The sequence below is a fragment of the Felis catus genome, chromosome B4 (assembly GCF_018350175.1).
Source record: "Felis catus isolate Fca126 chromosome B4, F.catus_Fca126_mat1.0, whole genome shotgun sequence".
In the NCBI taxonomy this organism is placed as follows: Eukaryota; Metazoa; Chordata; class Mammalia; order Carnivora; family Felidae; genus Felis; species Felis catus.
The window spans coordinates 115,937,333-115,960,012 of NC_058374.1; the positions used below are offsets into that span (position 1 = coordinate 115,937,333).

General features: G+C 42.5%; 1 protein-coding gene across 12 annotated transcripts in view; it reads right to left on the minus strand.

The window, feature by feature from the left end:
• TMCC3 (transmembrane and coiled-coil domain family 3) overlaps window positions 1–22,680 on the minus strand; it is a 329,016-nt gene that overhangs the window by 65,008 nt on the left and 241,328 nt on the right. Inside the window, exon 1 of one of the 12 annotated variants that reach the window (XM_019835343.3) lies at window positions 13,902–14,111. The exons of the other annotated variants lie outside the window; for them this stretch is intronic. The gene's annotated coding sequence lies outside the window, so the exon portion shown is untranslated. Of the gene's footprint in view, window positions 1–13,901; window positions 14,112–22,680 lie in introns of those variants that run through there. 12 annotated transcript variants of the gene reach the window in all.

Sequence of the window (22,680 nt, forward strand, 5' to 3'; positions counted from 1 at the left end):
AAAAAATAAATTGAACTGTGGATTGTGATTTTTAAGATAAACACTATACCGTGACCTTTCTTGGAACCCATGTCTATATTTGGGGTGACGATATTTCCCGAGGGAACAGCCTTCCAGGGCTCACTCACACCTGCAGCAACCAGCCAGCTGAGATTCACAAGAAAGCCCCAATTCCAAAGCCATGTGTCCTAAACAAAGGTTAATTGTATTATGGTGGTAGCATATGTTCATGGTTAAAAGCAGATACAGGGCCAGACTGTGTAGGTTCAAATCCTAGCTCTGTCACATTAAATGTATCATCGTAGGTGATGATGATAGGTGCTCATTCTCTCTATGCCTCGGTTTCCTCATCTGTCAAGTGGGGACAGCAGTACCTACTTCACGGGGTGACTGTAAACCTGAGATGAATTAATATTTGTGAAGTGCTTGCAACAGGGCCTCATACAGAGTTAAATGCTCTAAGCATAGGCTATCGCTTATCAAACCCAACATACCCAGACAGGTGGGAACTTGGGAAAAGTCCAGAGCCAAGAACAATGATGCTGCTGTCACCACGATTACGCTCTTCCCAGAGAAGCTGGTAACTCCCTCCCCACTCCACATCATGGAACCTGCTTATGTGTGCATATGCATCTTGCAGCGGAGACAGGATGGGGAAAGTCAGGCAGAATCTCAAAGCACCCAGGAGGTCCCTTCAGAATCAAGTTCCAATGAATCTGAACTGAACTGTAAAGAGAATTTTTCAAAAGATGCCCATTCACCCAAAAGCAGAACACCTAACTATCTGAGTGATCCAACTTTTGAAAAGGTACAAGACCTCAAATGACTAAAATTTAAAATCTCAATATCTGATCCTTAATTTTTTTTTCAGTATCATTAGTCTTCTATGTTGCTACTTAAGTGAAACTAGGACTCTAAATTAAGGCCCTAAAGAGACATTATCTAACATTTCCCTAAGTCTTTAAGCAAAACAAGGAAAAATTGTGTTAGAAAAACCTATCTAATTATTGTAACTTGCTACTTCCTGTAAAAAAATAAAAATAAAAAAGCCTCCCAAACTAATTCTTGAGAGTATTATGTCATGGAAGCTTGTTTTTACAGATGATGCGTGGGGTTTTTTTGAATTGGGTGATCGTTAACTCCATAACCGTATCTATCAATGGCATCATTCGCTAATTTTGCCCAGGTTCTCTCCACCCCTGACTCAAGTTGTCACCAAATCCTGTTATCTCTTTGTCCAAGAATCTCTCCCTAGATTGACCCTTCCTCGCTCTCCCCAGATCCACCCACTGAATCCAGAACCTCACTTCCTATTTCATCTACACAAAGGGCAAGAGTTTAAATGGGTTTCACTGTGTTCAGTGTTTCATTTCCTCAATGCAGCCACGGAGAGTCATTATACTCATCTTCTTCGCATTATAACGCTGTCAAGACGTACAACGGCTCTTCCTCTCATAAAGGAATTGGGTTCTTCCTCCTGCCGGTACTTAATCCCTGAGTAATTTTTCCTACTCCAACTTGCCAAGGTCTGTCTTCCTCCTACCACCTCCCTGACAGACTCCAGGGCTACGGTGCATTGAATACATTTCTGCACTTTCTTTCCACCCCAATACTTACGTCATTCCTTCTGGGCACACCCATTCCAAGACCTCGGTCTTACCCATATCCTACCATCCCTCAAGATTTCTTCTATGAGGCCTTTCCAAAGAACTCCTGCCCAAGTTACTTCCGCTCCTCCCAGATCCATTCTGGCCCTTGTTAATACTACTTATTTTATTCTCCTTACTAGATCTTTATGTTGCTGCAAGTATTCACTTTTTTAGATTCCGTACAACAGCACAGAACTAGCAGTATCACTGACTAGCAAATACTTATTTATGCGGCCAGCTTCTTTATGCTATAAAGCAGTATATTCCAAATTCTGAATGAGACCCACAGTAAGAAATATGTATTTACCAATATATACATACACATGTGTGCATGTATACATGTATGTAACTTTTATGAAATAATACTTGTATTTACTACATGCAATCCAACTTTATAAGCATATTTTTAAAAACAGCTCATTTTTTGGACCACTGCATATCAGGAAATTATAATTAATTTTAATTTAAGGGTATGTTAATTTTATTATGTAGAGAATGTCTCTGGTTTTGTATACATGTCAGAAACCAAGTACCTTAATGTCTACGTGTAACTTACTTTGCAACAGATTACATACACACTACATAAAACAAATATGGAAAATTTAATTGTTGAATCTTGATATGGTAGGTGGGTATTTGCTGTACTCTTCCTTCTACTTTTCCATATAAAAATATAAAATGATAGCTGCTATGCATTAAATTTATTCCATGACCAATGAATGGGACTCAATCCTGTTTGAACTAGTGCTTTATAACTGGGAAAAAGACAAGCCACATGTTTCTGTGTCCGATAATTAAAGAGGCTCTAACATACTGAAGAATGTCCTGTGGTTACTTCCTGGCCAGTGGGGTCAATAAAGGATTAAACTTTCCAGTGCTGAGTCCACTAATCTCTCCTACAACATTCTTTCTATGAAACTTTCTATGAATCATTACTAAGAGTAACATATCTGATCAAGGAACAGTTTCTTACTTGCAAAGCTCACAGACTTAGAGTTTACCCTAAAACTTCTCTAGAAAAAGCTTTGTGGTTTTCATCAAGGCTTTAAGAGGACTATACCTGGAAACAGCAGAAGTTCAAGGCTACGCACCGAAACTGCAGAACTCATAATAAGCATGTGCACACCTTAGAATTTTCCCCTTCCTTCTCCTTTAAGAACTGGTTCTCAGGGTGCCTGGGTGGCTCAGTCTTGGGCGTCCAACTTCGGCTCTGGTCATGACCTCATGGCTTGTGGGTTCCAGGCCTGCGTCGGGCTCTGTGGGCTCTGTGCTGACAGCTCAGAGCCTGAAGCCTGCTTTGAATTCTGTCTCCCTCTCTCTCTGCCCCTCCCCCACTCATGCTCACTCGCGCTCTCTCTCTCAAAAATAAACAAACATATAAAAAAGATTAAATAAAAAAAAGAATTGGTTCTCATAAAGGAATAATTTCCATGAAGAGAGAAACACCTCATTTAATGGATACTGAAAGAGAAGTTTTATAGATGAGTGAATGGAATCTCTAGATAATTAACATTCTTACCATTTAAGGGCCAACATTTTTAAGCCTTGCTGATGTTGGATTTCTAAAGTGCTATATTCCCACGACTTCTTCCCTATTGACTGGGGCCATCCATATGATCAGGTGTGAATTGTGACAGAGCACCGTGAAGTCACGAAGAATCCTAGACCAGGTCAGTCGGGGACCTGGGGGTCTAGTGAACTCTCCAGTCTTAGGTCCCTCATTTGAGAAAACAAGGTGGATGAAGTCTGTGACCTTTAAGGCCCCGGAGGCTTTTCTACTCAACAGTTCTGTTACTGTTAGGTCTGTGAAGCTCGCAGCCCTCAGCACATACCAAGTAACAAACATCGAATAGGTACCCTTCCTTATTCTTACTCTCACTACCAAAATGACGATTAAGCAAAATGCAGTTAAAAACCACATGCGGCAAATAAAAAGAACAAACAGCTATTCACACACAACACAGACGAATCTCATTGTGTCACACTTCATGCTGTATGATTCTTGTGATGTGGAGGTCGGAACCGCTCTTGCTGGGGAGCAGAGGCAGGGAGTGTGATCTGCCAGAAGGTGGCACAAGGGAGCCCTAGGGTGCAGACAATGGTGAGGCGGGTGGTGGTTAACGTGGTACACACAGGTAAAAATCATCCGACTGCACATTTAAGATGTATGTACCTGCAAGTCATTCCTTAAAAAAGTAAAAAATACAAAAAAAAAACCAAACACTTTAGACAATGAAAATACAGGGGCTGTCAAATTGCTATTTTATCTTTACAGTACTTATAACATTGAAAATAAATGAATGTAGACTAATACAGCATTGTATTATATACAATTGTACTGTTCAGTTCTAGCAAAATGAGAACTTTTAACTTCATTAGTGTCAATTCATACTGCGTTTTATCAGCTCTTTAACGTTTTTTAAAAAATGTTTATTTATTTTGAGAGACAGCGAGTGAGCGAGCACTGTGAGTGCAGAGCCCTATGCAGGGCTTGATCTCACAAACTGTGAGATCATGACCTGAGCTGAAACCAAGAGTCAGACACTTAACCAACCGAACCACCCAGGAGCCCCCAGCTCTTTAATATTTTTAAAGTTCCTGAAGCTTTCAAGACTCTGCCTAATAAGTATTTATTTTTACTACCAGAATATAGCAGAGCAAATGCACAAAACACAGAAAGCAAAGAAATCTGTATGGTATACTAGCAAAGCACTAATATCTGTGGTTGTAACTAATCCCATCAGGTTTAGACACAAAAATATTTAATCTTAAATTCTGCAAAATGTAGCAACATCCAAAACACCATGCTGATGCAGACTGCAAATGACCTGGTTCATTACATAACAGTTATTTAGAAAGCCAATGTTTCTCTAAGAGGCCAAATTTAACTATAAAAGCACACAAAGTACAATTAGAGCTTATTCACTTACTTTGAACCAAATGTTTTTATGATAGTTAATGGAATTGATTTAGACCAAATGTTTTTATCATAATTAACAGAATTGACTAATTTAGTTTAATGGAACTGATAGTTAATGGAACTGATTTAGGTTCCACCAAGCCCCCCCAAATACAGAATTTCTACTCAAAAAATGTTTCCTTGTCTATCTTTTGTGAGCCGGGCAGTATGCTAAAAGCACCAGAGTCAGAAAGGTAAAAATGACAAACCGTGCCTCTGCCCTAGGAGCTCCCTCTCTGGGCAGGGAGACACATGGAACTACAGAAATGCAGAAAAACGTGAGGAATAAAGAGGCAGAAAAAAGTAACTAGAAGCCTTCAATGAGATGGCTTCTAAGAGGATGATATTTGACTTGGACACAGAAGAGGCAGCTCAAAAATCAGCCAAAAGAACCTAGCAAGGAGCATAATGTGTCCACAGAGGCAAAAAGCAGAATATTTGGGAAACTATGGTTTCTTGAGGTGTCTAGAATTTAGAAGGACTGAATCAGGGTACAGTTGAGAGGGTTGGGGCAAAAAAGACGTGCAGGGCAAGTATCTGTGAGAGGGAGGCACGAGACAGAACACAGACCCTCCCGCAGCTGGCTGTGTGAGCCACACCAGACTGGACACAATACCAGGTGAAAGGGGAAGCCAGGGTTTTTAAAGTAAGTTGGGATTTTTTTAATCATAAAAATACTGAGAAATACAGATCTTGAAATATCAAAAATGCAAGGGAAAAAAATCACCCATAACACCCTCCCTTAATTTTTTTTTAACGTTTATTTATTTTTGGGAGACAGAGAGAAACAGAGAACGAGCAGGGGAGGAACAGAGAGATGGGGGAGACACAGAATCCGAAGCAGGCTCCAGGCTCTGAGCTGTCAGCACAGAGCCTGACGCGGGGACCGTGAGATCACGACCTGAGCCGAAGTCAGTCGCTCAACCAAATTAGCCACCCAGGCGCCCCAACACCCTCACTTAAATACAGACACTGTTTAGACTCTTAACTTTTTAGAAACACAGAACTGTGGTTATGTTGTACATAGAGATTTCGGATACGGTTCACGTGCTGTGTATACAGAGACATAAGAAGGATCCGCTAATCTGTAGGATTTGGTCAATATATGCCTGTATACTCACACTGCATTGCATATCAACACTAAGCGGGCCTCTGTTGGAGACACAGAGATTCTATAACCAGACCCACTATTTAAAAAAAAAAAAAACATTTGAAGCTAAGGATAGCTGAGTTCTCATCTAAAATATTATCTGTCACATAATAAGAAATTGGGCATTTTGCCTCATACACACATGACAGATCATTTATTCCATCTCTACTCTCTCTTCTGGAGACATGAGAGGCTACACACGTTCCAATGATTGCCGCCCTCACGTTTTTTACCAGAGGGCTCGACAGATTACAAAGGATAGAATTTTTACGTAAAATGCAAGAAAAGGCAGGAGTTAAAGGTGACTTCCCTGAAGGCTACGATTCCTTTGGTCTTTTATTTATGGATTGAAAAGAGAAATCCTTCAACGTAGGCCACAAATCCTATTCCCCTCACTCTAAGCCATCCATAGTTGGAAAGTATCACAGATTCTTCTGGCTATAGGAAAGCACCACAATGTACCTGTGTATCTACAGTATCTATTATGACTCAGATTCTATCTGAAAAAATTTAAAAATCCAAATTAGATTAGTAAAAGGGGAGAAGAGGCATGTGAAGAATGGAAAGAAAGGCGTCTGGGAAAGTTTCAATGTCAGATGCTTTTTTCTCTTTACTGTCAATGGTAATGAACCAAATCCTGGGTCCATACCTGGCCTAGAACCCTAACTTCTCAATGAGATCACAAGAACTCTCAGACAGGACACCTGTTCTGAGCGTATTACAGAACCACCTATGTGCAGAATCACCGTCGAAAAACTTATTAATTTTATGCCCAGTCGGAAGACTGCCTTTCTTTCAACATTTATTTATTTTTGGGACAGAGAGAGACAGAGCATGAACGGAGGAGGGGCAGAGAGAGAGGGAGACACAGAATCAGAAACAGGCTCCAGGCTCTGAGCCATCAGCCCAGAGCCTGACGCGGGGCTCAAACTCATGGGCCGCGAGATCGTGACCTGGCTGAAGTCGGATGCTTAACCGACTGCGCCACCCAGGCGCCCCGGAAGACTGCCTTTCTTAAGAGGCTTTACTCATACCTAGTTCCCTAAGATATATGAACGATGGGGTTTTCTTTTTGCCTATACTGGGAAAGCTGATGAACTTAGTAAGACTCCAGGGGCTGCTAACTCCATAACAGTATTCCAGTGTGGTGCACTTTATTAATTCAACAGAGTCCACCTACCTTATTCAGCATTTCAAAATGTTAAAGAACCATCTGTTCAAGATTCACCAACTGCGAACATTATGAAACCTCATTCAGCCCAAGATATTACTCTGAATTTGATGAACTGAAATGTCTTTGATCTCTATACTTGATGCTTCTGATGTCATCTCATTACTCAGGATGTTGTTATGACTGATGTTCTATCAATAAGGCATTGTAAATATATCTGTAAGTATGTCCACAATCCTTGTGTCAGAGAAAAAATGCTCAACTGCTTTTCATCCTGGATAAACATGTAGTCAACAATCAGTGAATATACACTTCATATTTCAGGACTGACTCAAAGTGTTCAATCATATCTAATCAGAAGCAAGGGTATGTTTATCTTATTAAGGGACACATTTTTCAAAGGAACCAAACTTTATATATACACAGTGGGAAAGTGACAAACATAATTAGACAAAATTAAACAATAAGCAGATTTGGGCACCATCATTTATTTTCCACTTATATAACATCTTTCATCAAAAATTTCAATAAATCTTGCCAAGTGTTCAGTGTTCGTGTCCCAACCTGGGATAGGATTATCTGAAAGTGTTACAAGTCTACTATGAATTTCACACTCAACAACAGACAGGCATTGTCTTTAGAACCTGTTAATTCTTTCCTCCCTCTTGCTTCTCATATCACTAAATCCTCTTTCTTTCTTGATCATCTCTCCAACTCCTAACCCCTCCCTGCCCTCCACCTGACACTGCCCAGTCTAGGTCTTTTATTCTGCACACTGGGCCACTGCAACCACCTCCTTACGCGTCTCACTATCTCAGGCTGCCCCTCCCAGCGGCAGCACTCGGGTTGTCTACAGGAGGAGGTCTAAATTCAGTTCGCTGGAAATCAAGGCCTTCTGTGTCTCAACCTGAACCTGTCTCTCCAGGTTCTGTACTCACACCCCATTACCTGGACCAAATGGCCTATCCAGGTGACCTTTGACCAGATCAAAAGTGACATGCCCACTTGGTTTCCACTGGCTCGCCTCCCCTTGGCTCATGAGCTCCCCCATGGATGCAGTCTCACTACCCCCTCCACCTCCACCATCTACTTGGTGCCTGCCTGTTGGCATGACAGGTGTCTGACATATTTTGTCTCTATTCCTCACCCCAATTCTACAGGTTATGTTTAGTCTATCATAAGGAATATCAAGGAAGTCAAGGACCCTGAAAAGGTCACAAACCAGTGAGTGATGAGCCCGAGTTCCAACTCAGGTCTGAGTCCACAGCCTGTGTTTGTTGTAAAACCTCAGGCTTCCTCGACCGCCACCCCCAACTTTTTACTTACCAAAACCATGGGTTCCCTCAATCTGGCTCATGTTAACCTTTTCCACACGAAGTCATTTATCACCTCCAATCTAGAAACCACTGCTTACTCAGAACTCCTGCCGTTCTGAGTCCTTCCTGCAGCACTACACTTTCTACTGCCTCGTATTATTAGTTATCTTATTCTTTCCCCCGCTTTTCTACAGTCCTAGAGCCTCACGATGTCTTCTGAACACAGCAGGCACACGGCTGTCTTACGACGTTGTTTTGTACTTTGATATTATTTCCTCTGGGTGAAATGCCAAATCAGGTAAAAAGATCAGACGAAAGGGCTAATTTTGGTGACTTAAAAATGTTATCAAAGACCCAAGCTCTCTCCATTTTTCCGTTCCACCACTCTTGGGACATCTGCTTGTTCTCTCACGGAGGCAAAAAGAGCTACTGAGGTTCTAAGAATCACATGCAGACCATTTCTGGCTGCAGACAAGCAAACCACTTTTCTTTCACATTTTATTAAGGAGGAAAACATTTTCTAGAAACGGCCCAGCAGATCTCCTCTTAGGGCCCTTTGGCCAGGACTGAGTCACAGGTCCATATACTAGTTGCAAGGGAGGCTGTGGAAGCAGGATCTAACATTTTCAGCCCCTACTTCAGGAGCCGGCTCAGCCAGCCAGAGAGAAAGAGAAAGAATCGTGCTCGCACAGGCAACCTACAGTGTTTGCAAACAACACCGATAGAGAAAATATTAATGCGATGATAAGCTCTGTAAAAGGAAACCCCTCCATATCCACACAGATGAATCAGCAGAAGTTTGCTAATCGGGTAGAACAGTCCGGCGCTCACTGCACTAGAGGTGGGAGAGAACGGAGCTGGAGTCCCCCAGTTCTTGAAGCAGGAACTTGTGAATACATTTCTTTCCTTCAGAAACTTAGATACCACAGTCTCTTTCACCACAAGGAAGGAAGGGCAAGGAGGAAAAAGCACCTAATGCTTCTGAGCTTCCTATGTTCTCCAAAGAGCTGCAAAAGGAAAAAAAACAAAAACAAAAACAAAACAAAACAAAACCTCAAGAGATTTAAAGAACAGAAGTGATATCCAACTATTTATAGGTCTTTGCCTCTTTTTCCTATTCTTTGCTGTTTTTTAAAATTTTTTAATGTTTATTTATTTTTGAGAGAGAGAGAGAGAGAGAGAGAGAGAGAGAGAGAGATGAATGAATGGGGGAGGGGCATAGAGAGAAGGAGACACAGAATCCAAAGCAGGCTCTGGGCTTCGGGCTGTCACCACAGAGCCCAATGCGGGGCTCGAACTCATGAACCGCAAGATCATGACCTGAGCTGAAGTCAGACGCTTAACCACTGAGCCACCCAGCTGCCCCCCTCTTTGCTGCTTCTAACTGGACAGTCTCCTTGAACCACCACCACCAGCACCGTCATCTATTTCCATTTCCAGAATCAACACAGACACCTATCAGAGGGGAACAGCTTAAGAAAATCCCAGCACAATGAAAAACAATGTAGCCACTAAAACGGAGGTGAATGTGAATGGGCTACACGGACAGCTATCCAAGCCTCATTGTTAGGGGAAAAAAGCAAGATGCACAGCTAGGTCTACACACGCTCATTTGTGCTTTAAAAGAGAGAGAGTTTTGGGGTTTATATAAATATATACAAGCGTACTTTAGTTGTCTGGAAAATTTCCAGAAGGAAATCTCAGGAACTGTGAATGGTGGTTACCTCTGGGAAACAGGGTTGGGAATTTGGGGACAGTGATACTTTTTGTTATATATTGATTTCTGGAAGGGTCTGTTGTCACTTTGATTTCATTTTTAACAAAGTTCCCAGGGCTTGTACCCTCAAAGTCAGACTAATATGCAAATACCTTTAAAATTTCATTAGCACTCTCAAGACACTTTCCTGCTCACTCCTCTTAGGCCCTATGATTTTACTAATAGCAAAATAACATAGTTTTTTAAAAATAGCAAAATAACTGACCTCAGTATTCAGGAAAGTAAGTCGAAGACAGTCACAGGGTGACTACCTGGTGACTGTTTGCATGTATACAGCTCATGTGACTCCTGAGGGCTACACTGCTTTATTTGTGACTTTCAATTTTTTTTTTTTTTTGAGAAAGAGTGTACACAAGCGGGGGAGGGGCAGAGAGAAGGAGAGACAGAATCCCAAGCAGGCTCTGCATGCAGAGCCTGATGTGGGGCTCAAACTCACGAATCCTGAGATTCACAAATCCTGAGATCAAGAGTTGGACGCTCATCTGACTGTACCACCCAGGCGCCCCTGTGTTCTCAATTCTTAAAGTTTGGTTTTGCCCTTCAAAAATGGTTTCTGTAACAACTACGAAAAGCAGTAAGGGTATCTCCTTAAGGTTAAAGTGTCTCAGGGGCCAAAATAGGGTGGCCCTACTATTTCAATGTAAAAACATTTTTGATGGCTCCAGGATTTAAACAAAGCAATGCTGAAATCAGATTACAAGATATATTTAAAATGTCCATAATTTAATGAATTCTTAAAACATTAAAAATTGTTTGCCACATGCTCTAGAGACCCAGAAATTCCATTCCTAGGACCAAATGCTCATGTTAAGAAAGTGTATTAAAAATATTCATAGCGGGGCACCTGGGTGGCTCAGTTGGTTGAGTGTCCAACTTCAGCTCAGGTCATGATCTTGAGGTTTGTGGTTCGAGCCCCGCGTTGGGCTCTGTGCTGACAGCCCAGGGCCTGGAGCCTGCTTCAGATTCTGTGTCTGCCTCTCTGTCTGCCCCTCCCCTGCTCATGCTGGGTCTCTCTCTCTCTCAGAAGTAAATAAACATTAAAAAAAAATCACAGCACAGGGGCATGCACTTTCAAATGTTCCCTCTGTAAAGAGAGCTTTCTTACTACTCTTCCTTTCTAATCTTCTACTCTAATAAACTTTTGCCTGCTGCTAAAAAAAAAAAAAAAAAAAAAAAAAAAAACATAGCCACAATGTTCACAACAAAAAACCACCACCACCCAGAAATAACCCAAAGGTCTATAGGCAACAGAATGAATATATATACACTGTGTGCATTTGTTACGTGGAAGGAGATGAACCATAGCTACAATGTACAATTAAAATAGATCAACCTTAAAATAATCAAGTGGAAAAAACTACATGCAGTACGAATACTACTTTCTAAAGTTCAAGCACAGGCCAACACTTATTTAGGTATAAACACACAGGTGGTAAAATGACGAAGAAAAAGCAAGAGAATGGTTAACACATACCTTAGGACAGCCAGACCTCAGGCTGGGGGCAGGGGGAGAGGCAGGGGTTGTGATGGAGGGGATATGCAATCCCGGAAAAGGTCATGGGATCAAGTTCAATTTCTTACCCTTGGTTTTTTTTTTTTTTTTTTTTTTCCAACGTTTATTTATTTTTGGGACAGAGAGAGACAGAGCATGAACGGGGGAGGGGCAGAGAGAGAGGGAGACACAGAATCGGAAACAGGCTCCAGGCTCTGAGCCATCAGCCCAGAGCCTGACGCGGGGCTCGAACTCACGGAGCGCGAGATCGTGACCTGGCTGAAGTCGGACGCTTAACCGACTGCGCCACCCAGGCGCCCCAACTTACCCTTGGTTTTAGGTGCAGGAGTGTTTCATGTTATTTTTTAAATGCAATCTTTTATGTTTAGTATTTCACAATCTATAAACATTTAAAAACTAAAAGCCATGGAGTAAGTTACACCGTGTGATAAACTCTGTGTGGGTGTGTATCGTTTAAGTTATACATTGAGTGACATCTATCTTTTAATCCTTTTGGTCTATCTCTGGTTCTATGCTTAACTCTTGGGTAATAATGTTAAAATCTAAATTTGAGGACTTGCTTAATGTGACCTGAACTTAAAGGCCTCCTAGCCATCCCAGGAGGGGGTCCTGACTTGGTCCTCCGGGTCACACCCAGGAATGTAAAGGGTATAGTCTAGATAAAGAGAGAGAGAAAGAGAGAGAACGTACAGGAGACCAAATTTCCCTCAGGCTACACACGAAGCCCCAGGCAGCCTGCAAACCACCCTTGTCTGCCCTTGAGACAACTCCTCTGTTAGCTGCAGGACGGCAATCAGGAGGAGGCAGAGCCGGGAGGGGCCTGCCCACATTGAGGCGGCTTCTCCAGAACAGCCTGGTAGACCAGCAGCTGCCAAGAAGAGACCCCTTCCTACATCCTCTTGAAGAGCGGCCGGCGGCAGCAGCTGTATTACAAGCGGTGCCCTCGCGGTCTGGGCGGCCATCTCCCCTTTCATTCCAACCCAAACTGTACGTGACTGTTGCACTCACTATGCTGGGAGGCTACTAAGATGCTTTGTTGTTAGAATAGGCTCTACAATTTTTTTTTTTTAATAACAGAAATTTAATCTTCAAGATGCAAAAGATCAAATGATAAGCAGCACACTCCTCCAACTTTCCACACCCCTCCTCCATCACCAATTGTTTGTTCCCAAAGGCTAGGGATCATTATCAACAGTAAGCACTGTTTCCGATTCTGTGTCTCCCTCTCTCTCTGCCCCTCCCCCGTTCATGCTCTGTCTCTCTCTGTCCCAAAAATAAATAAACGTTGAAAAAAAATTCAAAAAAAAAAAAAAAAAAGGGGCGCCTGGGTGGCGCAGTCGGTTAAGCGTCCGACTTCAGCCAGGTCACGATCTCGCGGTCCGTGAGTTCGAGCCCCGCGTCGGGCTCTGGGCTGATGGCTCAGAGCCTGGAGCCTGTTTCCGATTCTGTGTCTCCCTCTCTCTCTGCCCCTCCCCCGTTCATGTTCTGTCTCTCTCTGTCCCAAAAATAAATAAACATTGAAAAAAAATTAAAAAAAAAAACAGTTAAGCAGACCTTTGCAATATTCTAGATCAACCTTTGAGACCAAACTAATGTGTTCAAATAGTTTAATGTCCAGGAAATGAAACAGTATAGGCATTTTGTAGCAATGTACAGAAACCTTCCGTGGCCCAGGCACCCATACAAAGTCACAAATTGAACACAATTTCCCAGGAGATCGGGCAGCTCAGCTCACAGGGGCAGAGCTCGGGTGACATGAACGTTCTCCAGCCCACAGGGAGCCCTGCATCCATCACCACGGGGTGGTGTCCCAGGACAGCAGGAGGCGCCCTGCCTACAGACCTACACTTCCCACTGCTGCTTCCTCTCCCGGCCCACAGCCACCACACCCATCTTTCTCATGGGGCACTGACAGTGGCCGACACTGTCACACAAAATCTGTTTTATGGAGTCTGAAGTTTTCAGGAAAGGGAGGATTCAAGGATATCCACTTTTCAAAAGAGCCAAAGTCAGGATACAGAGTTAGACCCAACTCAGTCTGGGTAGAGCCAGGGGAAGTGGATGGAGAACCAGCTCGCTTCGGCCAGGAGCTGGCACACTCAAACACCGCGTGTATTTGCTCATTTCTTAAATCACACAGGCTGGGTTTACATTCTTAAAGGCCCCGGCGAGGCGGTTCGGTGGTTCAGGAATTTAGGCAGTTTAAATACCTAGAAAGCCGCTGGGCAATTAGGGAGGATTTGGGGCAAGCACAAAAATAATTTGTACTTCTTTTAAGCACCTCATAAACCATTAATGACCACAAAGCTCTACAGTATATATTTACACAGGCTGCCTGGAATGGGAGAGCGGGTGAAGAGACTTACCGAGCACCACACGACAAATCAGAGGGCAGAACAGGGTCAGCAGCCTGCTCACCTTCCTGCCCGAGAGGCATCTGAGGCTGGAAGGCAGACGGGCTTGATGTTCCGACAGCACCTACCATATGACTCACCCCGGACTTTGGAGATACTGCTCACATATCTGAGTAGTCCTGTGCTTGTCTCAGGGAAACTCCACGCCCTGCAGTGGGACCGATCCAACTGCCAGCAATAATATACTGTGTCCAAGCCACTGCTGGACAAGTGGGCTCTTTGTGCTGCCAGAAGAGGCACATTCTGTATCTGGGGGGGGGGGGGGCAGACAAGAAGGGGGTCCTGTCACCACACAGCCCGGGGATGGCAAGAGGACCCCAGAAGACACTCAGTCTGGCGCTCCTGGTTTACTGACGAAGAAATGGGCTCAATTCAACACACCCTGGGAAGAGCCAGGGCAAAGGGGTGAACTGAGCACAAGAAACACCAACATGAACGATCGCGGAGCAAGCAGTGAATGGCTCCAACGCCAAGGGAAGGGCAGTCGCCGGGATGAAGTGAGGAGTCAGGAGACTCTTTCCTCTGTCGCCTCATTCATGAGACAGATGCTCACTGGTGCCTCTGCGTGTCAGGCACAGCAAGGCGTGCTGGAGTTGTAAGGGGACAGTCCCTCCCTTCCCCCACTCTCAGTCTGGCGGCCAGGAAAGCACTGACAGCCTCTGATAAGCGCCCTGGGTGTACCTGTTGCTGTAAGGCAGCACTTGGGAAGGGGAGCCCAGGGGGCAGCGAGGAAGGACAGGGAAAGGGACGAGGTGGATACAAGGCAGGAAGAGACTTGTCAATCAAAAGGTGCTTCAGGTAAAGTGAGTTCCGAACCGGTCAGCCAGACAGCAGGTAAGGATTTGGAGGACTCAGGACAAGGTGGAGAAGGCAGAAGAACTGGGCTGGCAGAACAGAGATCAGACCTTGAGAGTTCCCTGAAGTCATGCTAAGGTGTAAGGATTTCATCCAACAGGCCACGTGGCAGTTGCTAAAGGGATTAGGAGGACCAGACCTTGGCTTCAGACAAGTCGTTCTGAGAAGCAGAAGGGAAAACACGTTTGGTGCAACAGACTGGAGCTTGCTGTAGGCATCTAAGGCAAGAGTCGGTGAAGGCTGGACAGTGGTAGTGGGGAAGGAGGGCAGAGCGCCTGAGGTACACCAAAGAGGCATCGTCAAAAGGATGTGCCACCAACTGGATGTGGAGATTAAAAGGGAGAGTCAAAGAAAATCTCATTTCTTTTGCATTCGTTCTGGTGGCCAGGAAGATCATTTACAAGACAGAAAAACTGGGGAGAGGCGGCAGGAGGAGACTGGGGGCAGAGGATGGATGTGAGGTTCCTGTGGGCCATTCAAGCATAGATACCTAGATGGACGCTCAGAGAAAGGCAGGGCTAAAGAAACAGAACTGGAGCCTATTGGCGACAGCGTCTGGGGGGGCCAGTTACTGACGGGATATGCGTGGACTTTAAGGTCCAGCAGATCTGATCACATCCCAGCTGCCATCTAGTAGCGTAGAGTAGCTTGGATCTTGCCTTAAAGTAAATGTTAAATCAATACCATACGTTTAATATAAGAAGAACATATTTTCTTTGCTGAATGCACTTGGCCTATTCTAACTCTTAAGCTTGCCTATTCTAACTCTACTAACTGCCATCTGGCTGCCATCCATGTGACCTTGGGCGATGAAGTTAATGTTCTTGAGACTCTAGTCTCATCTGAGGAAATTCCTCCTAGAAATTAATGAGATCAGAAAAAGAACTTGATGTCATACCAGACACAAGATATTCCTTATTTTTCTCTTGCTCTCTCGTGATCATACCCTGGTTCTTATTACGATAACTCGAGTACTAACCCCTGCAACGGATTACAAGCTTTCCTGCTGTCAGTCATTTGTCTTTAAATCCCCTTGACCTTCCTTGTATGAAAAGATTCTCAAATATTTGAATTGCCATAAGCCACAAGAAAAAATCAGGCCAGAATGGTCAGAGGACCAGGGGTTTCCTGCCCTTCACATTAAATAACTAATGCAAAGATCTCATCAAAACTGCTGTGTGGCTTAAGTGGTATTGATTTAATTCTGTGTTGGGGGCAGGGTGTGATGGAGGACAGAGACACTGGGGTCTGGAAAAGAGACAGAATGTTGTCAGTATAATAAAGCTTAGTCAACAGAACTTTACTCTTCACGTAAAACTATACTGTAATATTTCAGAGGGAGAGTGTCTACCAAAGTTAATATTGCATAATAAGCTTCTATCCTCTGGCTCTGTTCAAGTAAAAGTCTTAAACAAATGTTAAAGATAAATCTAGCAAATGGATCTTGCCTTAAACTAAATGTTAAATCAATACCATACTTTTAATATAAGAAGAGTATATTTTCTTTGCTGAATGCATTTTGCCTATTCTAACTCTTAAAATGAACATCTTAAATTACAATAAGATTTAAAAATCAGACCACTACGGTATACAGAATTCAATTCCACATAGCCAAGCTCATTCATTTTTCCTCTGGGTTTTGACTTCAAATTTGGGCTCCAATTTGTCTTACCTATTTTTATGGCTGCCTTCCTAGTCTGAGAATACCTTGGTCACTGGATATTTTATGTTATCTCCAACTTACTTGCTAAAAACACATTCACAATCACCTCTTCCTCCCTTCCTAGTCCTTCCCTGGCAGCTTCAGATATCCACTCTATCATCCATGGCCCAGCTCTGCACACCTACTTCAGGTCTGTGTCCCAGTCATAAATATCTCAAAAAAAAAACAAAAAACAAAAAAAAACAAAAAACAAAAAAAATAAAAATAAAAATAAATAAAAACAAAAACAAAAACAAAAAACCTCTCTCAAGTTTCTAATGTGAAATTACTTGACAATTGCCTTGAGGCTATCTAGTCATTTGGTTCACTTACTAATTTTGATTAAAAATAGAGAATGATTCAATTCAGAGCTATAGACTTCAGAACTTGTTTTACTCCTGGCTGTCTTCCACCTGCCCAGGTGTGGCTCGGCTGAAGCATGACCAGTCTGAGAGGGCACTTTGGTCCCTGAGTGCTGAGAAAGAACACACACTCACTCTCCAACATGCCACCTCTAGCCTGAGGCTCTTGCTGCTCCCTGACTGTCTGGACTCTGGATGGCTCCTTTTAACTCACAATCCACCTGGCCATCCCTCTTAGCCAGCTGTAAGGTTTCAACTCTTACTGACATATAGATCCAGGACACCTCTTCATTCTTCTCTGCCTTGAATAGATTTGAATTTCCCAGACTTGAATAAATTCAACTAATTTTCTGGGTCTAAAAGATCCCCTCCTATCTTGCTGCAGTAGGAGGCAAAATGAAGGCAGGTAGATGGCCACATTAGATGACATCTGCCACTAAACCAGCAACACCCCCAGGCCACAGGGCTCCTGATTTGTGTTAGTTATCTCTCAGACACTAAGGACACGCACACAGTCTGGGGCCAGAAGACTACTGAAAAGTAATTCTTTTAATTTAAACATTACCTTGAAACACACACACACACACACACACACACACACACACACACACACACACACACCCCTAACTAGACCGTGACTTGCATCAGAGGTTATGTAAAATGAACAGCATCTCATCACCACGATGCTTCACTCACAAGTGCCCTACAAGATCTACCAAAGGAGCAGCACCATATCCAGGGAACTGGCCATGGCTTTCTCACAGTATATGATGCTCCAAGATCGTCTTACTTTCTTCAGAACCCAATTCAGGTTCTGGGACCTCATGTGACCCAAAGAATTCTATTGGCAAATTCAGGGTTATTTGCTTTACTAAACTATTTCTCTATTTTCCTCCCCCAGGGAACACCTTAAATACCTTTTAATTTTTTTTTTTAAGGTTTATTCATTTTCAGAGACAGAACGTGAGCAGGGGAGGGGCAGAGAGAGAGCGAGATACAGAATCTGAAACAGGCTCCAGGCTCTGAGCTGTCAGCACAGAGCCCAACACAGGGCCCGAACTCACAGATGGTAAAATCATGTCCTGAACTGAAGTCAGATACCTAACCGACTGAGCCACCCAGGCATACTCCTTAAATACCTTTTAAATTCTTCTCTTTATGAAATATCTCTACTCATCCCTCCAACCAGAGGACCTGAGGTACGTCTCAGGTTTTGTGTAAGTAGACAAGGACAGTTAGCTCCTCTCCTGCTCTATTAGAATAAACTGGGACAGGAAAGTCTTTTGAAAATCAAAGATTTCACCAGTTAAATTGGTGAAACCTTTGAAAGGGCACTGTATTCCCATCTTTCCTTATTTAAAAGACACATACCCCTTGACTCAACAACCTCTCTTTCAGAAATCTATCCATACATGGTTACAGAAAAAAGATGTACAAAAATATTCAGTACAGTATTACAAAGCAAACAAACATGGAAAAAACCATTACCCTAGAAGGCACTTAAATTGTATATCAATAGGAGACTGGTTAAATAAATAGTGGATATGTATGTTTTGTGCAGAAAACATTTATGTAAAAATACATAAGAAACATTAACAGTGCTTATCTCTGGGTTAAAAATTCTAAGTTAGCACATTTTCCACCTTATGTCCTTTATGAGATTTTTCTCCTATAAACTTGCACTTTTTTAGAAGTTTATTTATTTTGAAAGAGTGAGAGCGAGAGAGCAGGGGAGGGGCAAAGAGAGAGGAAGAGAGAGAATCCCAAGCAGGCTCTGCACTATCACCATGGAGCTGACACAGGGCTCGAACTCATGAACCATGAGATCATGACCTGCACTGAAATCAAGAGTGAGCCACCCAGGCGCCCCTAAACTTAACACTTTTTTAAGTTAAGCTAGTTAATAGGGGAGAAAAGTAAACCTTCATAAATTCAGGCTTACACCAAAGTTTTACTAAACTCTTCATTTTAACAATGTTATTCCATCTTTGTTAAACAGTAAATAGAACAAACAAACAAGGCACAAAACTCTACAAAGCAGATACACATTAAAATGTGTTTGCTCCAGCAGCTAATGATTTCATCGTTCAAGTTTAGGAATTTTGTCTTAGAGTCTCAGAAGATCAGTTTTTTTTTTTTTTTTCCTCAAGCACCTGCTGTATGAGTTACAGACCCTTTTTTAAACTAAATGGCTTGATTTAACCACAGAACTTGTGCTAAACATGTGTTTACACTTAAAATCGGTTTTACTCTGGAAATTGGGGGTGAGACTGGGGAGAGAAGCCCACAATGTTTGTCAAACCTAAAAAGAGGGGCGCCTGAGTGGCTCAGTCCATGAAGCATTCGATTCTTGATTTCGGCTCAGGTGACAATCTCACAGTTCATGAGATCAAGCCCTGTGTCCCTGCATCCGGCTCTGTGCTGACAGCATGGAGCCTGCTTGGGATTCTCTCTGTCCCTCCCCTGCTCGCTTGCTCTCTCTCAAAATACATTTAAAAACAAAAACATGGGAATGCAAGCTGGTGCAGCCACTCTGGAAAACAGTATGGCGGTTCCTCAAGTAACAATAGAACTACCTTATGACCCAGCAATGGCACTACTAGGCATTTATCCACCGATACAGGTGTGCTGTCTCAAAGGGACACATGCACCCCCATGTTTATAGCAGCACTATCAACAATAGCCAAAGTATGGAAAGAACCCAAATATGTCCATCAATGGGTGAATGGACAAAGAAGATGTGGTAAATATATATACAATGGAGTATTACTCGGCAATCAAAAAGAATGAAATCTTGCCATTTGCAACTACATGGATGGAACTGGAGGGGATTATGCTAAATGAAATTAGAGAAAGACAAAAATCATATGACTTCACCCATATGAGGACTTTAAGAGACAAAACAGATGAACATAAGGGAAGGGAAGCAAAAATAATATAAAAACAGAAAGGGGGACAAAACAGAAGAGACTCATAAATATGGAGAACAAACGGAGGGTTACTGAAGGGGTTGTGGGAGGGGGGATGAGCTAAATGGGTAAGGGGCACTGAAGCATCTACTCCTGAAATCATTGTTGCACTATATGCTAACTAATTTGGATGTAAATTTAAAAAAATAAAAAAATTAAATTAAAAATAAATAAATAACAACAAAAAAAAACAAAAAAAACAAACCCGGGGCAGCTGGGTGGCTCAGTCAGTTAAGTGTCTGACTTTGGTTCAGTTCGTGAGTTCAAGCCCTGCATTGGGATCTGTGCTTTCAGCCAAGAGCCCCCTTCAATCCTGTCCCCCCCTTCTCTCTCTCCCCTTCCCTTGCCTCACATGTGCTCTCTCTCTCCCTCTCTCAAAAATAAACATTAAAAAAAAATTTTTTTTAAACCCTAAAAAGAAATACACACAAACCCTCAAATAAGGAAAAAAAAAAAAAAAAGACCGATGCCCAGGCCCTTTTATAGGACTTACAATATGTTTGGGTCTGGGAGTCCAATTTCTATATTTTTAACAAGTTCCCCAGGTAATTCCTATGATGGTGGTACTGTCTCGTGCACACTGGGTGTAACTATGCTTAGCAAACACTGTCTTATCCAATGGAAACAACACAGCATAGGGTCGAAAATTCTGTGAATTCTGCACAACTCCAAGATTTTAAAGCAAGTAACTTTTACAAAAAGCAATGTGGAGTTTGGAGAACCCTCCAAACCCTGCCATCAACCCACATCTTTGGGCTTATTTGTGGTTGTCATGGGCGACATGTGGAAGGGCTATCTTTGGGGCTAGGAGTGAGCTTGAGTAGTACAGACCAGTGTTTCTCAAATTATGGCCACAATCACCTGACTCCTGGGCCCCGCCTAGACCAATGGTGCAGAGGCAGAACCTGGGGGTCTGCATCCAACCATCTCCTTTCTCCCTCCCATCTCCACCCACCTTCTTACAACCAAGTCAAGTTTCCTAACTACTAAGTTAGTCTGGTATTTCCTGAACATCTGATTGTAAGTCACCTTGGGCCCCTGCTATGCCAGCCCCACCCCAGACCTAGAGAATCAAAATCTCTAACAGAGGTTCCGTGTGTTAAACCAGGGCCCCAAGTTAATCCCATAAACAGGGAGGTTTGGGACACACAAATTCAGGTCAAACTCATCTGAAGATAAAGAAACCAAGGCCCAAGGAAGTTAAATGATTTCCCCAAAGGCTTAACACCTGATTAATGATTGCCGGGACACCGAAAACCTGGTGAGCTCATTCTTTGCTCTTATACCAATACTACTTATTAATGTTTATCATGAGTACCTGTGTGGTTTCTGATTCATCATGATGAGGCTGTAAGTAAGTGACTCATGAAGTCTGAACCCAGGGAGCATGTTGGAACATCTACCTGCTCTTTGGAGTTTTTCCACTTTCAATGTCAGGATGAGGAGAAATATAAACACAGCACATCTGATAAAAAAGCAAAGACAGTCCTACACATTCATAACCGGGGAAGAAGATTCGGAATTCTTGCTATTTCTTCGCCAAATATTAGAACCTTTAGCAAAAAGGTCTCTAACAAATTACAACACTTTCGGTCAGAACATCAGCCTGCACCTTGCTGGGGGAGAGCACAGAGGGCGTCTCCTACCGAGATTCTACAACCTTATCCTGGAACCCGTACCTCTACACCCATCAACGAGGAACAGGGATGGAAACAAGACCCCCAGCTTGGAATGCACACAGCAAGCTTTAATTCAGGGGGCGTTCAATCGAGTTATAATTGCCTCTAATTGGCCCTCCCACACAGTCTCACAATTTACAGCTGTAATCAGTTGCACAAAGAATGAGCTAAATTTCTTTTCTACCTTTGAAATCAGAATCCTCTCCGGTTAGGTTCCTACCATTACTGTTTTGATTTTTTTTTTTTAATATACCAAGATATAAAAAAGGATGAATGAAGATGCAGGCAGATCTTTTGGAAATAAGCACTGATCCCTATGACCTAATGATAACCCGGTGGGATTCAAATTTGCAACAGAGACTGATGCCAATTCCGGGAAATGTTTCGTTCCAGGGCACGCCATCCAAAAAAACACATTCATCTGGTCAGACATTTTCCATACTCTGATTTTTATCTTTCTTGGCATGCTCGACTCTTCTCTAATAAAGTCACAACCCTTTGTTGCCATGGAACCCAATCAGACATGGAGCCTGTTACTATGACTTCCCTGCAAGTCTAAAAAAAGACCCAGTGACCAAAAGAACAGCCCTTTCTAGAAAAGAAAGAAAGGAAAGAAAGGAAAGAAAGGAAAGAAAGGAAAGAAAGGAAAGAAAGGAAAGAAAGGAAAGAAAGGAAAGAAAGAAAGAAAGAAAGAAAGAAAGAAAGAAAGAAAATAAGAAAGAAAAGAAAGAAAAGAAAAGAAAAAAGAAAAGAAAAGAAAAGAAAAGAAAAGAAAGAAAAAATATATATTTCCAAGGCAAAGAAGCTCCAAAAAATGACCCAACCCTTTCATACCCATTGATGTTTAAGATTTTATGCAGGCTAACTTGAACTCTTGAGCCAAAGCTCAGCCAGTGTTTTATAGAAAAATTTTCAGCTGGGTCATTCCATACAAGACAATTTTATAAATAAGTACCTGGCAAAGAGGGTAACTCTTCTTAGGATTTTTTTTTTTTTAATTTCTAGGCAAGCTTCCTGAAATTTGAGTAGCTATTTAGCAAACATAGGTCAATCAGCAGCAACCAAACTGCAATATTCATTTCCATCGATACTTAATTTTAGCCAAATGCTCATTATTTCTCTGTGAAGAAAAGATAAGCAAAACAGTACAATCGACCCTGTGTT